This window comes from Rousettus aegyptiacus, unplaced genomic scaffold (genome assembly GCF_014176215.1).
Source record: "Rousettus aegyptiacus isolate mRouAeg1 unplaced genomic scaffold, mRouAeg1.p scaffold_m13_p_2, whole genome shotgun sequence".
NCBI classification, from domain to species: Eukaryota; Metazoa; Chordata; class Mammalia; order Chiroptera; family Pteropodidae; genus Rousettus; species Rousettus aegyptiacus.
The window spans coordinates 77029627-77043567 of NW_023416295.1; the positions used below are offsets into that span (position 1 = coordinate 77029627).

The 13941-nt window shown below is 35.9% G+C and overlaps 1 protein-coding gene across 13 annotated transcripts in view; it reads left to right on the plus strand.

Moving 5' to 3' along the window:
* NCKAP5 (NCK associated protein 5) overlaps positions 1–13941 on the plus strand; it is a 909219-nt gene that overhangs the window by 223485 nt on the left and 671793 nt on the right. The gene's annotated exons all lie outside the window — the stretch shown is intronic.

The following is a 13941-nucleotide window of genomic DNA, read 5'->3' on the forward strand; positions in this document are numbered from 1 at the left end:
GATATCCTTTGAAGGTTACATTGAAAAGGAATGGTGACTGGAAAAAGGGAGACGAGAAGGCTGGCATTGCGGAGGCCGTGTGAAGTGGTGATGGTGGAAGAGGTCTGTTTCAAAGCATTTAAATACTGAATAGGTCACAAAGTTAGTTTATTGTCTTAGTTCATTGTTCATATTGGTGCTGAGCTCACTCTATCCCATTTCTATGAATTCTCAAATTATTCTGCCAACTGCAAGCTCACTGATGGATGACTATATGGGCAATTTGTGCCTAGTCTTTCTTGGCAAGTGTTTCGTTTCCCGATTCTGTGAAGGCTTCCAGCTGGTTCAGTAATGCACCGTGTGCTGACGTAGCCCAGCTGCTGTAAGATCTTTAATTTTTAGACATTGATGAACTTCACTGGAAGTTTCCTTGAAAGTCCAATTCAATGCCAGACTGAGTCCAGACCTTTCCTCTGCAGGCATCTAAGTTACTTATGGCTTTTCATTCAGGCCATTTTCAGAGGAGAATGATATTCTAATAAACTATCTATCTTTCAAACCGAATATCAGATTTGGCTTCAGTTCTCCCTTCCAGGTCCAGCTTCCTAGCTGGTTCTGGCAGATCATAAATTGGTTGAGTTTTCAGACTGCAGGTAGCAGATATGGAGGCTGTGACAGAGGAAGGAAAAAGAGTTAAACTGAGACAGCTCTGGTTTGTGCGTGTGTGTGTGTGTGTGTGTAAGCAGTGGAGGCTGTCTCAGCATGAGTGTTACATTCTCTTATGTGGGACCTAAAAGGCAAAAGTATATATGTTTTCTTCACAAAACTATAGCTCCAGAGTTTTAAAAGTCCTTTAAAATTAACCAAGTTCACGTGTGTGTCTTAAGTAGGTTCACTCTTAGTAATATAATACTAAAGACCAACACCTGTCTGTGTCAAGCACTCGTAGGGATGTATATGTGTTAGCTCATTTATCCCTCACAATCTTGGGAGGTAGATGTAATTAGTATCTGTATTTCACAGGTGAGGAAACTGAGGCACAGGGCCATGAAGCACTTTGCCCAAATCCCACAGACAAAAGGTTTAGAATTGGGTTTGAACTCTGGTAGTCTGGTAGTCTGGTTTGAGAGTCCGTGCTCTTGAGCACTGTGCTTCTTCCTTCTCATTTTCTGAAACCTTCATCACGCCAGCATTTCTGTTCAACAAGGAAATGAGTATGGATTGAACTTCTCCTGCACAAATGTTATATAGTATCATCACAATGTGTGTATTATTATGTATTATGTCCACTCTACAAATATGGAAACTTAAGTTCACACAGATGTCAAGAGTCAGAGCTGGGATAATAATTCCAGATTCTGTCTCCTACACACACACACACACACACACACACACACACACACACACACGCACACACCAGCTGCATCTAGAGAAGTACTAATCAAGTTCCCATTATTTGTACTATGCGGACACTGAAGAATAGAAAGGGCTGGCCAATTTGCCATTGAACTTACACCATCACTATGCAGGTAATACACAAATAGAGATATGAGACACTTAGCAAAAAATGTGAATTTCTATTGTGGTAAAATGCCATTGCTTAAGATATAGAAGAAAAGTACCCCTAGAAAAGCTTATAGAAGGCAGAGGTTTTTGGAAATGAGAATTATAGGAACTATATTTCTAAACAGTTCCCATTTTAAAGCATTTAGACTAATTGTGATAATTTACTTGTCAGATCTCCTATCACAATTATTAGTCCATAAGACATGCTTCTATGGTTACTAGTACTGCATAAAGCCTTATGGAGAAAGACAGTCTTGAAACTGAACTGTGGTGGTTGGAAAGTGGGTGGGGTGGGTAGGTTGAGATGGGTTCATGACAGCTGTGCACTGCATCAACAATGACAAGGATCATGGTGTACTTAGTGGATAGTCAAGAGAGGGGGCAGGTCAGAATGGCATGTCTGGGTAATTATTTGTAGGATTTGTAAGTTTTTTTTTTCCTCCATAGGTGATGTTTAGTAGCTCACAGCTTGACACTCGATCCTTGAATTGGTCAGGAACAATGGCCCAGCCCGCTCCAGGATTATATAAATAAATGACATTGAGTTAGGTTTCTGTATATGCCTCACTTTTTAAGTATTGAATTGGCGCCATTGCCCCCTACATCTTTTTTTTCTGGCTTTGTTAAACTTATTTGCAGCTTCTGCAAAGAGCAATATATCCAAGTATAATCATTAATTGAATATGATTCAATCTAGTCCCATCTTTAATAAGAAATCAAAGGAGGAAATTCAATTAGGCTCACCCTTTCCATTTCAAAAGATCAAGTCTTCCCCTTTTATAGTTAAAATTATAAAAGATTATCTTCTTAGTAGAAGGTTACAGGAAAATTTGGATTTTTGTCAAATATTTAGTGTAATATCCCAGGATCAGGATTAATACAGCCTTTCAGCAGCTTGCTCTGAATTTCTGTTGATGCAATCTGTCTTTTGGAAGCTTTTGAATAAAAGGTATTCTATACTCTTGTATGACTCAAAGTATTCAGCAGAAATGGTAACAAGATCAAACAGTTTTAGAACAAGTTATCATGCCTGCTGGTCATGAAAATGCAGACACCTCAATCTCATTTTCATAGTTGTGTTTGTTCCTCTAACTCCTCAGAGAAAATTAAAATTATTTGAAGCCATGTTTTAAGTCTGTGTAGATATTTTGAAGTTGATCTAGAATTACAAACAATAGCAGCAGTGAAAAAACAAAAATAGGGTGGAATAAAATGCAGTGTAATCATCTTTGTTTGGTAGAATTATTTTAAAAACCTGTAGAGAATAACACTATTAATAATTACTATTATTATTACTATGAGAATTAAATTTTTTTTTGCCTCTGTGTTGTTTCAGACACCCTAAGTGTTTTATTTTCTCAAATTTATGTAAGTTTGACTCCAAAGGCGTTGGCTATAACCCCCCATATTATCCAGCTTTTCTAAACCTAGTTTATTAGTCCTATTTGCCAAGAAAGAAATATCTCCTATTATACTTCATGTGAAGTTATCTACAGATCTGTTTTGGGAATTAGAGCTATGTTTAAATAACTGGGATTATTTTGTCCCCCTGAGCTTTATTTTTCGGTCCGATAGTATGATGTGTTACAAGTACGATCATTAAAGACTGTATTTATGCAAAGCTCTCCATGTCGTTTCAGTGGGTTTTGCCTCAAAGCACTGTTCAAACAGAAACCCTAGTGTCACCTGGTATTCCAGCTAAAAGGATAAATATTTGTAAGAGGCATACTACCGCCATATTCCCAACATTGGCAAGAGCGTTCATTTCTTTTCATGCCATGCTGCCAGAAGCTGGCATCCACCGACACCTGTGGCTCGCACTGAAATCTGAGTCTTGCTTTGGTGTTTTCTTTTCCACTAACGGGTTCTAGTGAACAAGCAAGGTGTGGACTTCAGTCTCTGTATTGCAGAGTAAGGAAGTAACACTGGCTCCATTAGCAACTCAAGTTACAAAGATCCCAAGGGAGCACTGGCCTGCAATCTCTGCAATCACAGCATTCTAGAACAGTGCGTTCACAGAGTATTTTTAAGTGCAGGCAAATCCTTTCTTCAAATGAAATGTTATTTGTAACCCCAGCAAGTAAAATAGAGAAAATAATAAGGGCGACTGTTTATTCAGGGCTTTCTCTGTGACAGGCACCATGCTAAACTCTCTATATAGTTTTCCTCATTTAATTCTCAAAAGGACTATGCGAGGTAGGCAGAGTAATGTTCTCCATTATAAAAGTGGCTTAGAGAGTTTGAGAGAGTTTAAATAACTTCCCAAAGTCATGTATCCTCCTAGTGGAGGGAACAATTGAAATGCAGGCAGTCTGGCATCAAAGCCTGAAACCTTGACCATGAAAATAGACCTGTGTTTGTGACAGCAGGCATGTGCTGCGGTTATCCCTAGGAATCGTGTATGTTTCAGTCCTTACCCACCTGATGGCCATGTGGAATTTCTCCAACATCTTAGGGCCCCGGGGAACTCACAGAATTACAAAAAGTGTTGTTAAGCTGAGAGAGAGATAACTTAAGTTTACTCTTTAAAATTATATTTTTAAGGAGTGGATATGTGCCAATTTGCTTCTTTGTTTAGATTTATTAAATGTAATCAGATCTTTTATTTTTCCAGCTTTATTGAGATATAATTGATGAATAGAAATTGTATGTTTATAGTGTACGATATGATGTTTTCATATATATATACATTGTAAAAGATTACCACAATCAAACTAATTAGGATATCACCTCATGTAGTTATTTTTTGTATATGTAATGAGAACATGTAAGATCTACTCTCTTATCAAATTTCAAATATACAATGCAGTGTTATTATCTATAATCACCATGATGTACATTATATCCTCAAAACTTATCCATAGTGCATAACTGAAAATTTTCACCCTTTGACCAACATTTCTCATCCCTTAGCCCCTGGCAACCACCATTCTACTCTCTGTTTCTATGAGTTTGACTTTTTAGATTCCACATGTGAGATCGTGTAGTATTTGTCTTTGTATGTCCAGCTTATTTCACATAGCATAATGCCCTCCAGTATCACTTGTGTTGTCAAAAATGACAAGATTTCCTTCTTTTTTTAAGGCTGGATAACAGTCCATTTTATTTGTAGATAGCAAATTTTCTTTTTCATCCATGGACACTTCGATTCTATATCTTGGGTGTTGTGGATAATACTTCAATGAACATGCAAGTGCAGATGGCCCTTTGAGATATAATTTTGTTTATTATTTTTTTTAAATAGAACTTCTAAAATGTTTCTTCTGAAGATGATAAGATAGTTTGCCAGTTATATGCTTCCTTTATTTCTTCATTTTTTAAGCATTTAACATTGACCAAGTTTTAGGAATTGTGTTTGCCATTACGATTACAATAAAGAATATAATTGCAGTTTTGGTCTCAATGACCTCATAGGTAGGGTGACCACCAATTTGTCAGCTGCATTAGGGTATCTTTGGAAATAAAAGGGAACACTATTAATAATTAAAAGGGACATCAGGCCTGAGAATGTCCTGAGAAAACTGGCTCGTAGGGAAGTGGGGGATTCATATGCTTATGATGGCTTATGCTGATAGAGATAGGCACAGAGGAGTGTACCCAAGAAAGTTAGAGAAGAAGAGATAAATTAGGTGATGCTGAAACTGAGTCTTTAAGGATGAATAGGCATTCACCAGGAGCAGTATAGAGATGAGCATGCTGAGCAAAGAAGAGGGCATAAACAAAAGTATGAAATGCCAGATTGTAGGTGGGAAGCTAGCGTAGGTGGGAAGCTAGCAGCAACTAGAACAAAAGATGTGAGACAGAGAATGTCAAGGCAAGAATAGAAAGTCTAGGAAAGTTAAGAAATTTGGGTTTCATTTTATAAATGATGGGCAGCCATTGAAGGAATTTAAGCAGAGTGGGCAGATGAACCTTTTAGAAATTGCAGTATGGTGCTCCTTCAGGGTGTGGCCATTATGAGGGACAAAGCTAGAGCCAGAGAGGTGAGCAAGAAGAGTGATTCTCAACTCTGGTTACACAATAGTAACTTGGGGAGCTTAAAAAATGCCAATGCCTGGTCTTAACCCCATGCTAAGTAAAAACACATTTCTGGGGGTGGATCAGGCACTGTCATCTTTTCAGTTCTTCATGTGCAGCCAGAACTAAGATTCCCTGAGCTACAAGAATGAATGTTGTTTGTATACAAAAAACAAACAAACAAACAAAACAAACAACAACCCCCCCCCAAAACCCCACAAAAAAACAGAGGATGATTTTAGAGTATACAATGGTAGTTAGGGTACAGGAGATAGTTTTGAAAAAACAATTTGGAGGGTGAAAATAACTACAGCAAGAACTGATCATCAGTTGGATGAGGTGGAAAAAGAGAGGTGAGTTGTTGAAGATCATTCCCTTTGGTGGCCCAGGTGTATAATAGTACCTGCAATTGAACTAACAAATTCCTGAAGAGTAGCAGTTTTGCACAGGAAGACAAAGAGTGAGATTTTGGTGATGTAAAATGTGAGGTGTCTCAGGGACATCCAAGGAAAGTATGCAGAGTCAGAAAGCAGGGGTACAGTGTGGAACCCCAGTAGTTAAGTAGCAGGTGAGAGAAGAGAACACCATGAAGAAGACAGAGAAAGAACAGAAATGACAAAGGGACTCTTCTAGCTTTCACTGTCCAATATGGTGGCCACTAACTACATGTTGATATTTAAAATGAAATTCCTTCTTTGGCAGATTTGACCCTACCTCTTTCAACTGAAAGCTTCGTCGGCTAGTACCTTCTCTAAATTTATTGTATTTGTTCATATAATGATTCATTATCTCACTCATTCACTTACACACTCTTTTACCCTATTTCTGCCCAAGAAATAAACTGATGATGCCACAACCAGAAAATGGTGAGTGCTGTGCTGTAGAGGCTGTCTATGTTCCAACTTGGTAAAGCCAGTCTGTCTCTGTTTTCAGTGATGTGAGCTGTGTCATCTTTTAGCTTGCAGTATCTATAAAAACATTGCTCTCTTTTACTCCAGCAATGAGAACTACATTTCAGTGGGGAGTGATGTGACTACTAAATACATGGATTAAAAAAATTAAAATGACTCTGGGACTTTCCAGGGTAAGAATTGGTTACAGATATTATGTTGTTTCAGATGTCTTGGAGATTAAATATGTCTAAATCAGCTCCTGAGCATTTTTATTAATAAATCTGTGTCATTTGAAAAATCTTTCCCTGAAACTTTTCCACCCACTCTCCAACCCCCACTTGAATAAAAGAGTAATTAAGGGTGAGCTCAGAATGTGCACTTCATCTTGACCTATCCCAGATAGTGTCAGAGTCACAGCTCTGTCAGTAAATCTTAAAAGGGCATGCCGGGGCTTAAGCACCCCCCCTGCAAAAAAAAAGTACTTGCATTAATTCAGAGTCATTTAGATTTCTGTTAAGACCCTTGTCTTTTATTTAATATTGTTCATTGTGCTCTCATTATTCATTCTGCCAATGTGTACAGGTGCACGTGCACTGCACCGTGGAATTTTTTCTGAAAGTTGCCTCTAAGTTCTGTATTAAATTGCCTGCCTTGGTTTGAAGATACAAGACAATGTTGTCCTTTAACGAAATCCTAGAAGAAAACCCTTTAGAGTCCACCCGTTCATTCAACAGTTGTTTCTTGATCACCTACTATGTGCTGGAGTGATATTGGGTACTGGAGAGTACAGTTATATTAACTACACTTTCAAGATGTTCATAATCTCTTATTGGAAAATGCTTGGTGCTCTATGCCAGAAACTGTTATAGAATGTTTTACATATTTAACTCACTTTATCTTCACAATAATGCTAGGAGGTAGGCATTGTCCTGATCGACAGCTTTTGCAGATGAGGAAACTGAGGAATATAGAATTTATGACCCATCCCACATCACATAGCTAATAAAAGCAGAACTGGGATTCAGCTGAGGCTGTCTGGCTCTAGTCTGTATTCTTACCCACCATAGTTCCTGTCCCTCAGTTAACCGTGATCTCTGGTGTAAGAGAAAACAAATTATTTTATTTTAGAATGTAGTTATTGGTTTATCTGTGGTTGTTGACATTTAGCTCTCTCTATATTAATGATTCTTGAAAAAGGAACATTTTAAGATAAATATTTTTTTCTCTTCCTAACAAGCATCTCCCATCCAAATAGAAATAAAGAGGTAAACACTTAGCTCACCATGCATACCTTGGGTTATCTTTGAGAACTTTTGACCTCTTAAATCTAAAATAGCTTTATAGGTATTCTTGGAATCTTTCTTTCATTCCAAGTGTTTAAGCAATAAGTATGTAGGACAATGAGAGAAAGCTTTGATTTAGAAGTCATATATAAATATTTACCCAACAATACCAATCTTTGCTGAGCTACCTAAACTAGATTCCACCTTGGGCCCTATTAAGGGTTGCCCAGATTGCCTGCACATCCATAAATGTGCCTGCTACCCAAATTGAATATCCTCGAGCCCTAGAATCATAAAGAAGTTAGATAGTGCAGTGGCCCCAAAACACAGAGCAATTTTATTAAGATGGGTTTCTAAAATATTTTTATATTAACACTCAGCTGTTATCTTGGATCTGCCATTCACTCAAAGGTGTTTTTTGGCCTTAATTCAATTCTCTGTCTTCTGGGCTATCAGTGTTTGGTTGAGCACTTTTTTACCCAGACAGTTAACAAGATTTGGTGACAGCTTTCAATTGTATTACTACTGAAACTTTGGTAGGTATAGGATTTCATCGTGTAGGCTAGTCCCTGACTATGATTTATTTAGGCTGTTACTTATTGCCCCTAAAACTGGCCCGACTCTACAAAATAACTCATTAGTTCTTCCAGAGTGAAACCCTCTAAAGGTGATTATTAATATGCATGTAAACAATTCAAATGACCATCTGAGATCTCTCATTCTATTGTATAAGTCAGTCAATTTAGTAAAGAGATCCTTGGCCAATAGAAGTACAGGCTCCCCTGCTATTCAAAAGTAGTGTCTCTATGAAACCTTTCCTAAGCTCCATGAAACCTTTCCTAAGCTGAAACAGCGCAAAGTGAAGAACCAATGACCATTAATTTATATGTCTTTATTTTGTTTGCCACTATGAAAATGCTTAATTACATCCAGTTTTACACTAAGAGTAACACCCTTATGAGCTCTCTGGGACTTTTCTGATACTTTAGGACACATCTTGGTAACAGACACAAAATAAATCGAGATAAAACACAGAGGCTCATAGACACAGTTCAGAACTTTGGCAGCTTGATGCTGAGGTGCTGAGTTGCGTTCTCAGGAAATGAGCTTCGTGGCACCACTCTGCTGGGAGTGCCACTTCCTCTGTAATGGCTCATGCAAAACAAATACTGAATGGTATTTTCTCTTTTTGCCATTCATAAGAATCAAAATCCTCTTTGGATTTCTTCTTTTAGCAAAAACAGGTCCTAATGTAGGTCTTTTGTAAAAGCAAAGTGTTATAATGCAAACTTTCAAAAAGCAGGGTATACCTGTATCACCTAAACTCTAGCTTTAACTGCTCCTGGTACACTGTTGAGATGTGTTCTAAGTAAAAAGAATCAAACTGGCAGAGAAGTTATGGTGCCAACATTTCTTTAAGTATCTGAGAAAGGCCACCATATACAGAGTGATGGCCATGGCTGATCACTCCTTGGTAGATGCACAAAAGAGAAAATGCAATTAGTTTAATAAACAGAAAAATATTTAATTTACAAAATTAATGAAATTCAAATGCTAAAATATTAAATAGCATTTCAATTTTTCCTTCAGTTATCCACTCTTTAAAAAAAAATTTAATAGCTAATCTTCATGGGCATGTGGTAAAACTTGTTCTTCCATGTTTTACTTGTGGTATTATTCATCCATAGGGTATTTGGCAATATATTTCAATTTTTTCTGATCCTTTGACCCATTGATTCTCCTTTTGGGAACCTCAAATATGAAGAAATCATGTGAATAAAATGTTTAAAATACTATAAGAAGGAACTTAAATGCCCACCAATGTAGATATAGTTACAGAATTATAATAGCCCCATTTTACACATGCTAAAGTGGAGAGACTTTTATCATATGGGCTGTTCAACATAAATATTTATTTGTCTTCTATGTGTCAGGCATTATTCCAGGTTATAAGACTACACTGATGAGCCAATAATTACCACTTGCAACTGAACCCTTGAAACTTATAGTCTGACAAGAAAGTTAGATATTAGTGAAATTAACATGTCACCTTCCTGGCTAGATATTTAGGGGGGACAGTTTGATTGGTTAAAGATTTGTTTGAAATATGCTACGTGTATTTGATGCCGACTCACTCGGTGTGCAGGGTGGAGAACCTCGATGCTGTGTTTATCTGTGCCTTAAAGCACCAATAGGTAATGGGAACATTTAAACAGCATGTAGGAAGTGAGGTATGGAATTCTCAAAGCACTCAAGCATGCAGTGCTATTATATCTGAAATCCAGTGTTTTTAAGCTCAGCTGAGTCTAGCTAAATGTTTAGGGTAATAACATTTCTGCTTCTCCTGGTTTTTTTTTTTTTTTTAAATCCTGTACACTGGAAACAATATGAATAATGAATGAACAATTTTTATTGTATCTCATGAAACCATAATGTTACTAAGTTTGTTGCACGATACAGATAATGTGGTAGTATTAGTCCTGCAGTTTGATTGTAAACTGCGATGTTCCCTCTTCAAAATTTAATGAGTTCCTGCTGTGACAAAGGGCAATATTAGGCATTCAAAGAAAATTCACTTTTCAACCTAATTTACAGATATTGAAGCAAAAGTTAAGGAATGATGTAATGACAGATTCCATGATTTGTATATTTATCTGATCTAAGTGTTTGGCGAATGTATATTTCAAAGGATAATAAATTTTTACTTCTTCTAAATAGGACTCTCTCTCTCTCCTATGGTTGATTTTATAAAGTTTTGAAGCACTAACAACCCTTGGGTTCTTAGGTTGTGCTTTCTTAATTTTTATTTTCACATAAATGGATTTGATTCTTCTCATTTCACATGGAAAATGTATTGCTTGTTTCTTGTTTTAGTGATAAAGGAAAAATTTCCCCCTTCTTTATTAGCATCATTTTTACCACCCCCCCCAGCCCCATTTGATATCAATATCATGAAGAAACAGTTGCTTCTGAGGTGTAAGTATCATCGCTAAAAAATAAAGTAATCCTTTTGTATATATGCAAACTATTGCCTTGGTCTGTTATCAAAAAGCCCACTCACTGACCAGGCCACCTGGTCACTGACCCTCTGCGTTTATGTAGGTGTGGTAGATAGAGCAGCATGTTATTGCTTACCATCGCAGGAATCTCAATTGATCTTTTTAACGACTTCAGAATGTTTTCTCCCAGAATGAGTCAGTCAGACAAAAAGGCCTCATCAAGAAGCAGGCTTCAGGGCTTCCATGCTGTGTACCTTGGAAATGGATCTCTTCCTCTTTTTCCGCCTCTAAACAGCCAGGGGTAGGAGTAGGCAGTGGTGAAAATGTCATATCAACATACAGTGATTAATTCTATGGTGGGAGTAGATTACACATCTGAAGATAACTGAAAACTTCCAGTTTACACATAGGAAACGTGGAGGGTGAGATTGACCAACTTGGTAGAAAAGCCAGGTTCTGACGATATTTGTTTCCTGGGGAATTATTTCAATATTCTGAGGTTCTCTCAAATGCAACTAGTTTTGTGTGTCTTATTGGCACTTGGATATCAAGGCAGAACCGATTCTAACCTCCCTCAAAGAAAAAGAGTTCTGAGATTTTTACCTTTATTTTATTTCCTATTACTTTATAGTATAAATAAGCATTATTGTTTTTTGTATTTATCTTATTTTCAGTTGCTTTAGTGTAATCTCTGATTTGTAAAGATTTGTGATATTTCTTAAATATTCCAGAATGCATAATTCCATGAGTAATTATTGTATTATTTTCTAATATTTGTATTATACATTTTATTTTCACTTCTTATTACATCTACTGATGGCTCTAAAACAATGTTGAAAAGTATATACGTTATAGAGGACATCTTTATCTTATTTATGACTTTAATATGAATATATTTTATATTGGTTTCTGGTAAATACTTTATTATCCTTAGGAAGCTTCCTTTGATGTTTGTTTTACTTAAAATAAAGAGTTCCTATAAAATTATAGTAAACGATTTTTGGCATTTAATATAATCACATATATTTTTTAATTTGTTAATGTAAATTCAACTGTAATGTTCCTTCAACCTTATACAACTAAAATATGTATTTGTCATAGGTACGTTTATTATAAGGCTGAATACAATTTGCTAACATTCTATTTAAAATGAATTAATTTTATAAATGAATTACAAAGGATTATAAGTATTATATTAGTATAATTAGAATCATTAGTATTATTCAGTCTTTAGTATTAGGATCTGCTGGCTTAGTAAATTGTAAAACTTTTCAATTTTTTTCTTTGGGACAATTTAAATTATATAAGAATTATCTATTACTTAAAATTTAGATAAAATTCAGCCATAATACTATATTTACTTACTTTAATACAATAGATCTGTAGCAGTGTTTTTAATTTTTTTGTTTTCTTCAGTCTTATACTTCTTGCATTACTTTTAGTCATTTATATTCTGCTTGAAAAGTATTGCCTTCCTGATGCAATGTCAGTGATTTGTACATAATCTTCTCGTTTTTCATTTCTACTCGTCCATGTCTTATTTCTTAAGTTTTGTGTTGTGCGCTTTTATTTTTTTCTTAATTAAGATGTCAGAGGATTGCTTATTTTGTCTTTTCAAATAACCAGCTTTCAGTTTAATTCATCCTTTGTTTATTTGCCTGCTTGCCTTTTTGTTTTGATGTTGTCCCTCTATCTGGAACATCTTCCCTAAGATATTTCATATGGTTCTCCCTTCCTCATTATGAAAACCTCAACACAAATGCCTCAGGGAAAACTTTGCTGATCACCTTTCCTGGCCATCCTTCCATTTCAGGGCATCTCATTGCATTACTCTATTTTACGTTCTTTATAGCTCATATCACTGTCTGAAATCATCCACTTATTTTTTAAATTTCAAATAGACCTGATTCATTTGATCAGTTTTAGATATACAGAGAAAAGGAGAAGGTAATACAGAGTTCCCACGTACTCCACATCTAGTTTCCTCTATGATTAATATCTTATATTAGCATTATATGTTAGTCATAATTAATGATACATTAACTAAAGATTATACTTTATTTAAATTTTCTTAGTTTTACCTAATGTTCTTTTTATGTTCCAAGATTCCATCCAGGATGTCATATCTCTTTAGGCTTCTCTTGGTAACCACAGTTTCTCAGTCTTTCCTTGTTTTTGATCATGTTGACAATTTTGTGGAGTATTAATCAGGTAATTTGTAGGATGCCCCTCTACTGAAACCTGTCTGACTTTTTTCTCATAATTACACTGGATTTATGGGTTTTGGGGAGGAAGACTACTGAGGAAAAGTGTCATTTTCATTACATGTTATCAAGGGAACATACTGCCAACAAGTATATCACTGTTGAAGTTAATCTCCATCACCTGGCTAATGTACTGTTTGTCAGGTTTCTCCACAGTGAAGTTACTTTCCAGACTACCCCCGTTCCATGTTGTACTTAAAGAGCAGAGGGTTGTGCTCCTCACCCTCCTTAAGGGTGGTATATCTACATAAATGGTTTATCCATTATTTTTTTGTTTGTTCATTATCAATCATCATTCATATTGTCATATCTGCTGAATGTAGAAGGGTAGGAAAAAATTAACAACAACAAAACACGACTGGTCACTGCTCAATAAATGTTTATTGAATCAATTAACATATTAATTTATTACTAGCCAAATTATTTTAGTTTTTACTCTTTTCTTTTTTACATTTACAAAAAATTTATATATATGTATATATATATATATACATATATATATATATATATTTTACACTGTATGTTCACCTCTCACAGATTTCTTTCTGTTACCACATATTTGACCATCTTTACCCTGTCTACCACCCCCTCCCCTCTCCCTCCTACCCTCTGGTAGCTACTAGTTTATTGTCCATGTCCATGAATCTCTGTTTACTTGTCCTGTTTATCTGTTGCATTTAGGTTTATATTTCTCATATAAGTGATATCATGTGATTTTCAAATTTTTCTGTCTGGCTTATTTTGCTTAGTATGATTATTTCAAGGTCCATCCATGTTGTTGAAAATGGCAGTATTTCATCTCTTCTTATGGCTGAGTAATATTCCATTGTATATATGTACCACTGCTTCTTTAGCCAATCATCTTTCATAGGAAGACACTTTGGTTACTTCCATGTCCTGGCCACTGTGAATAATGCTACTATGAACATCGGTGTGTAAA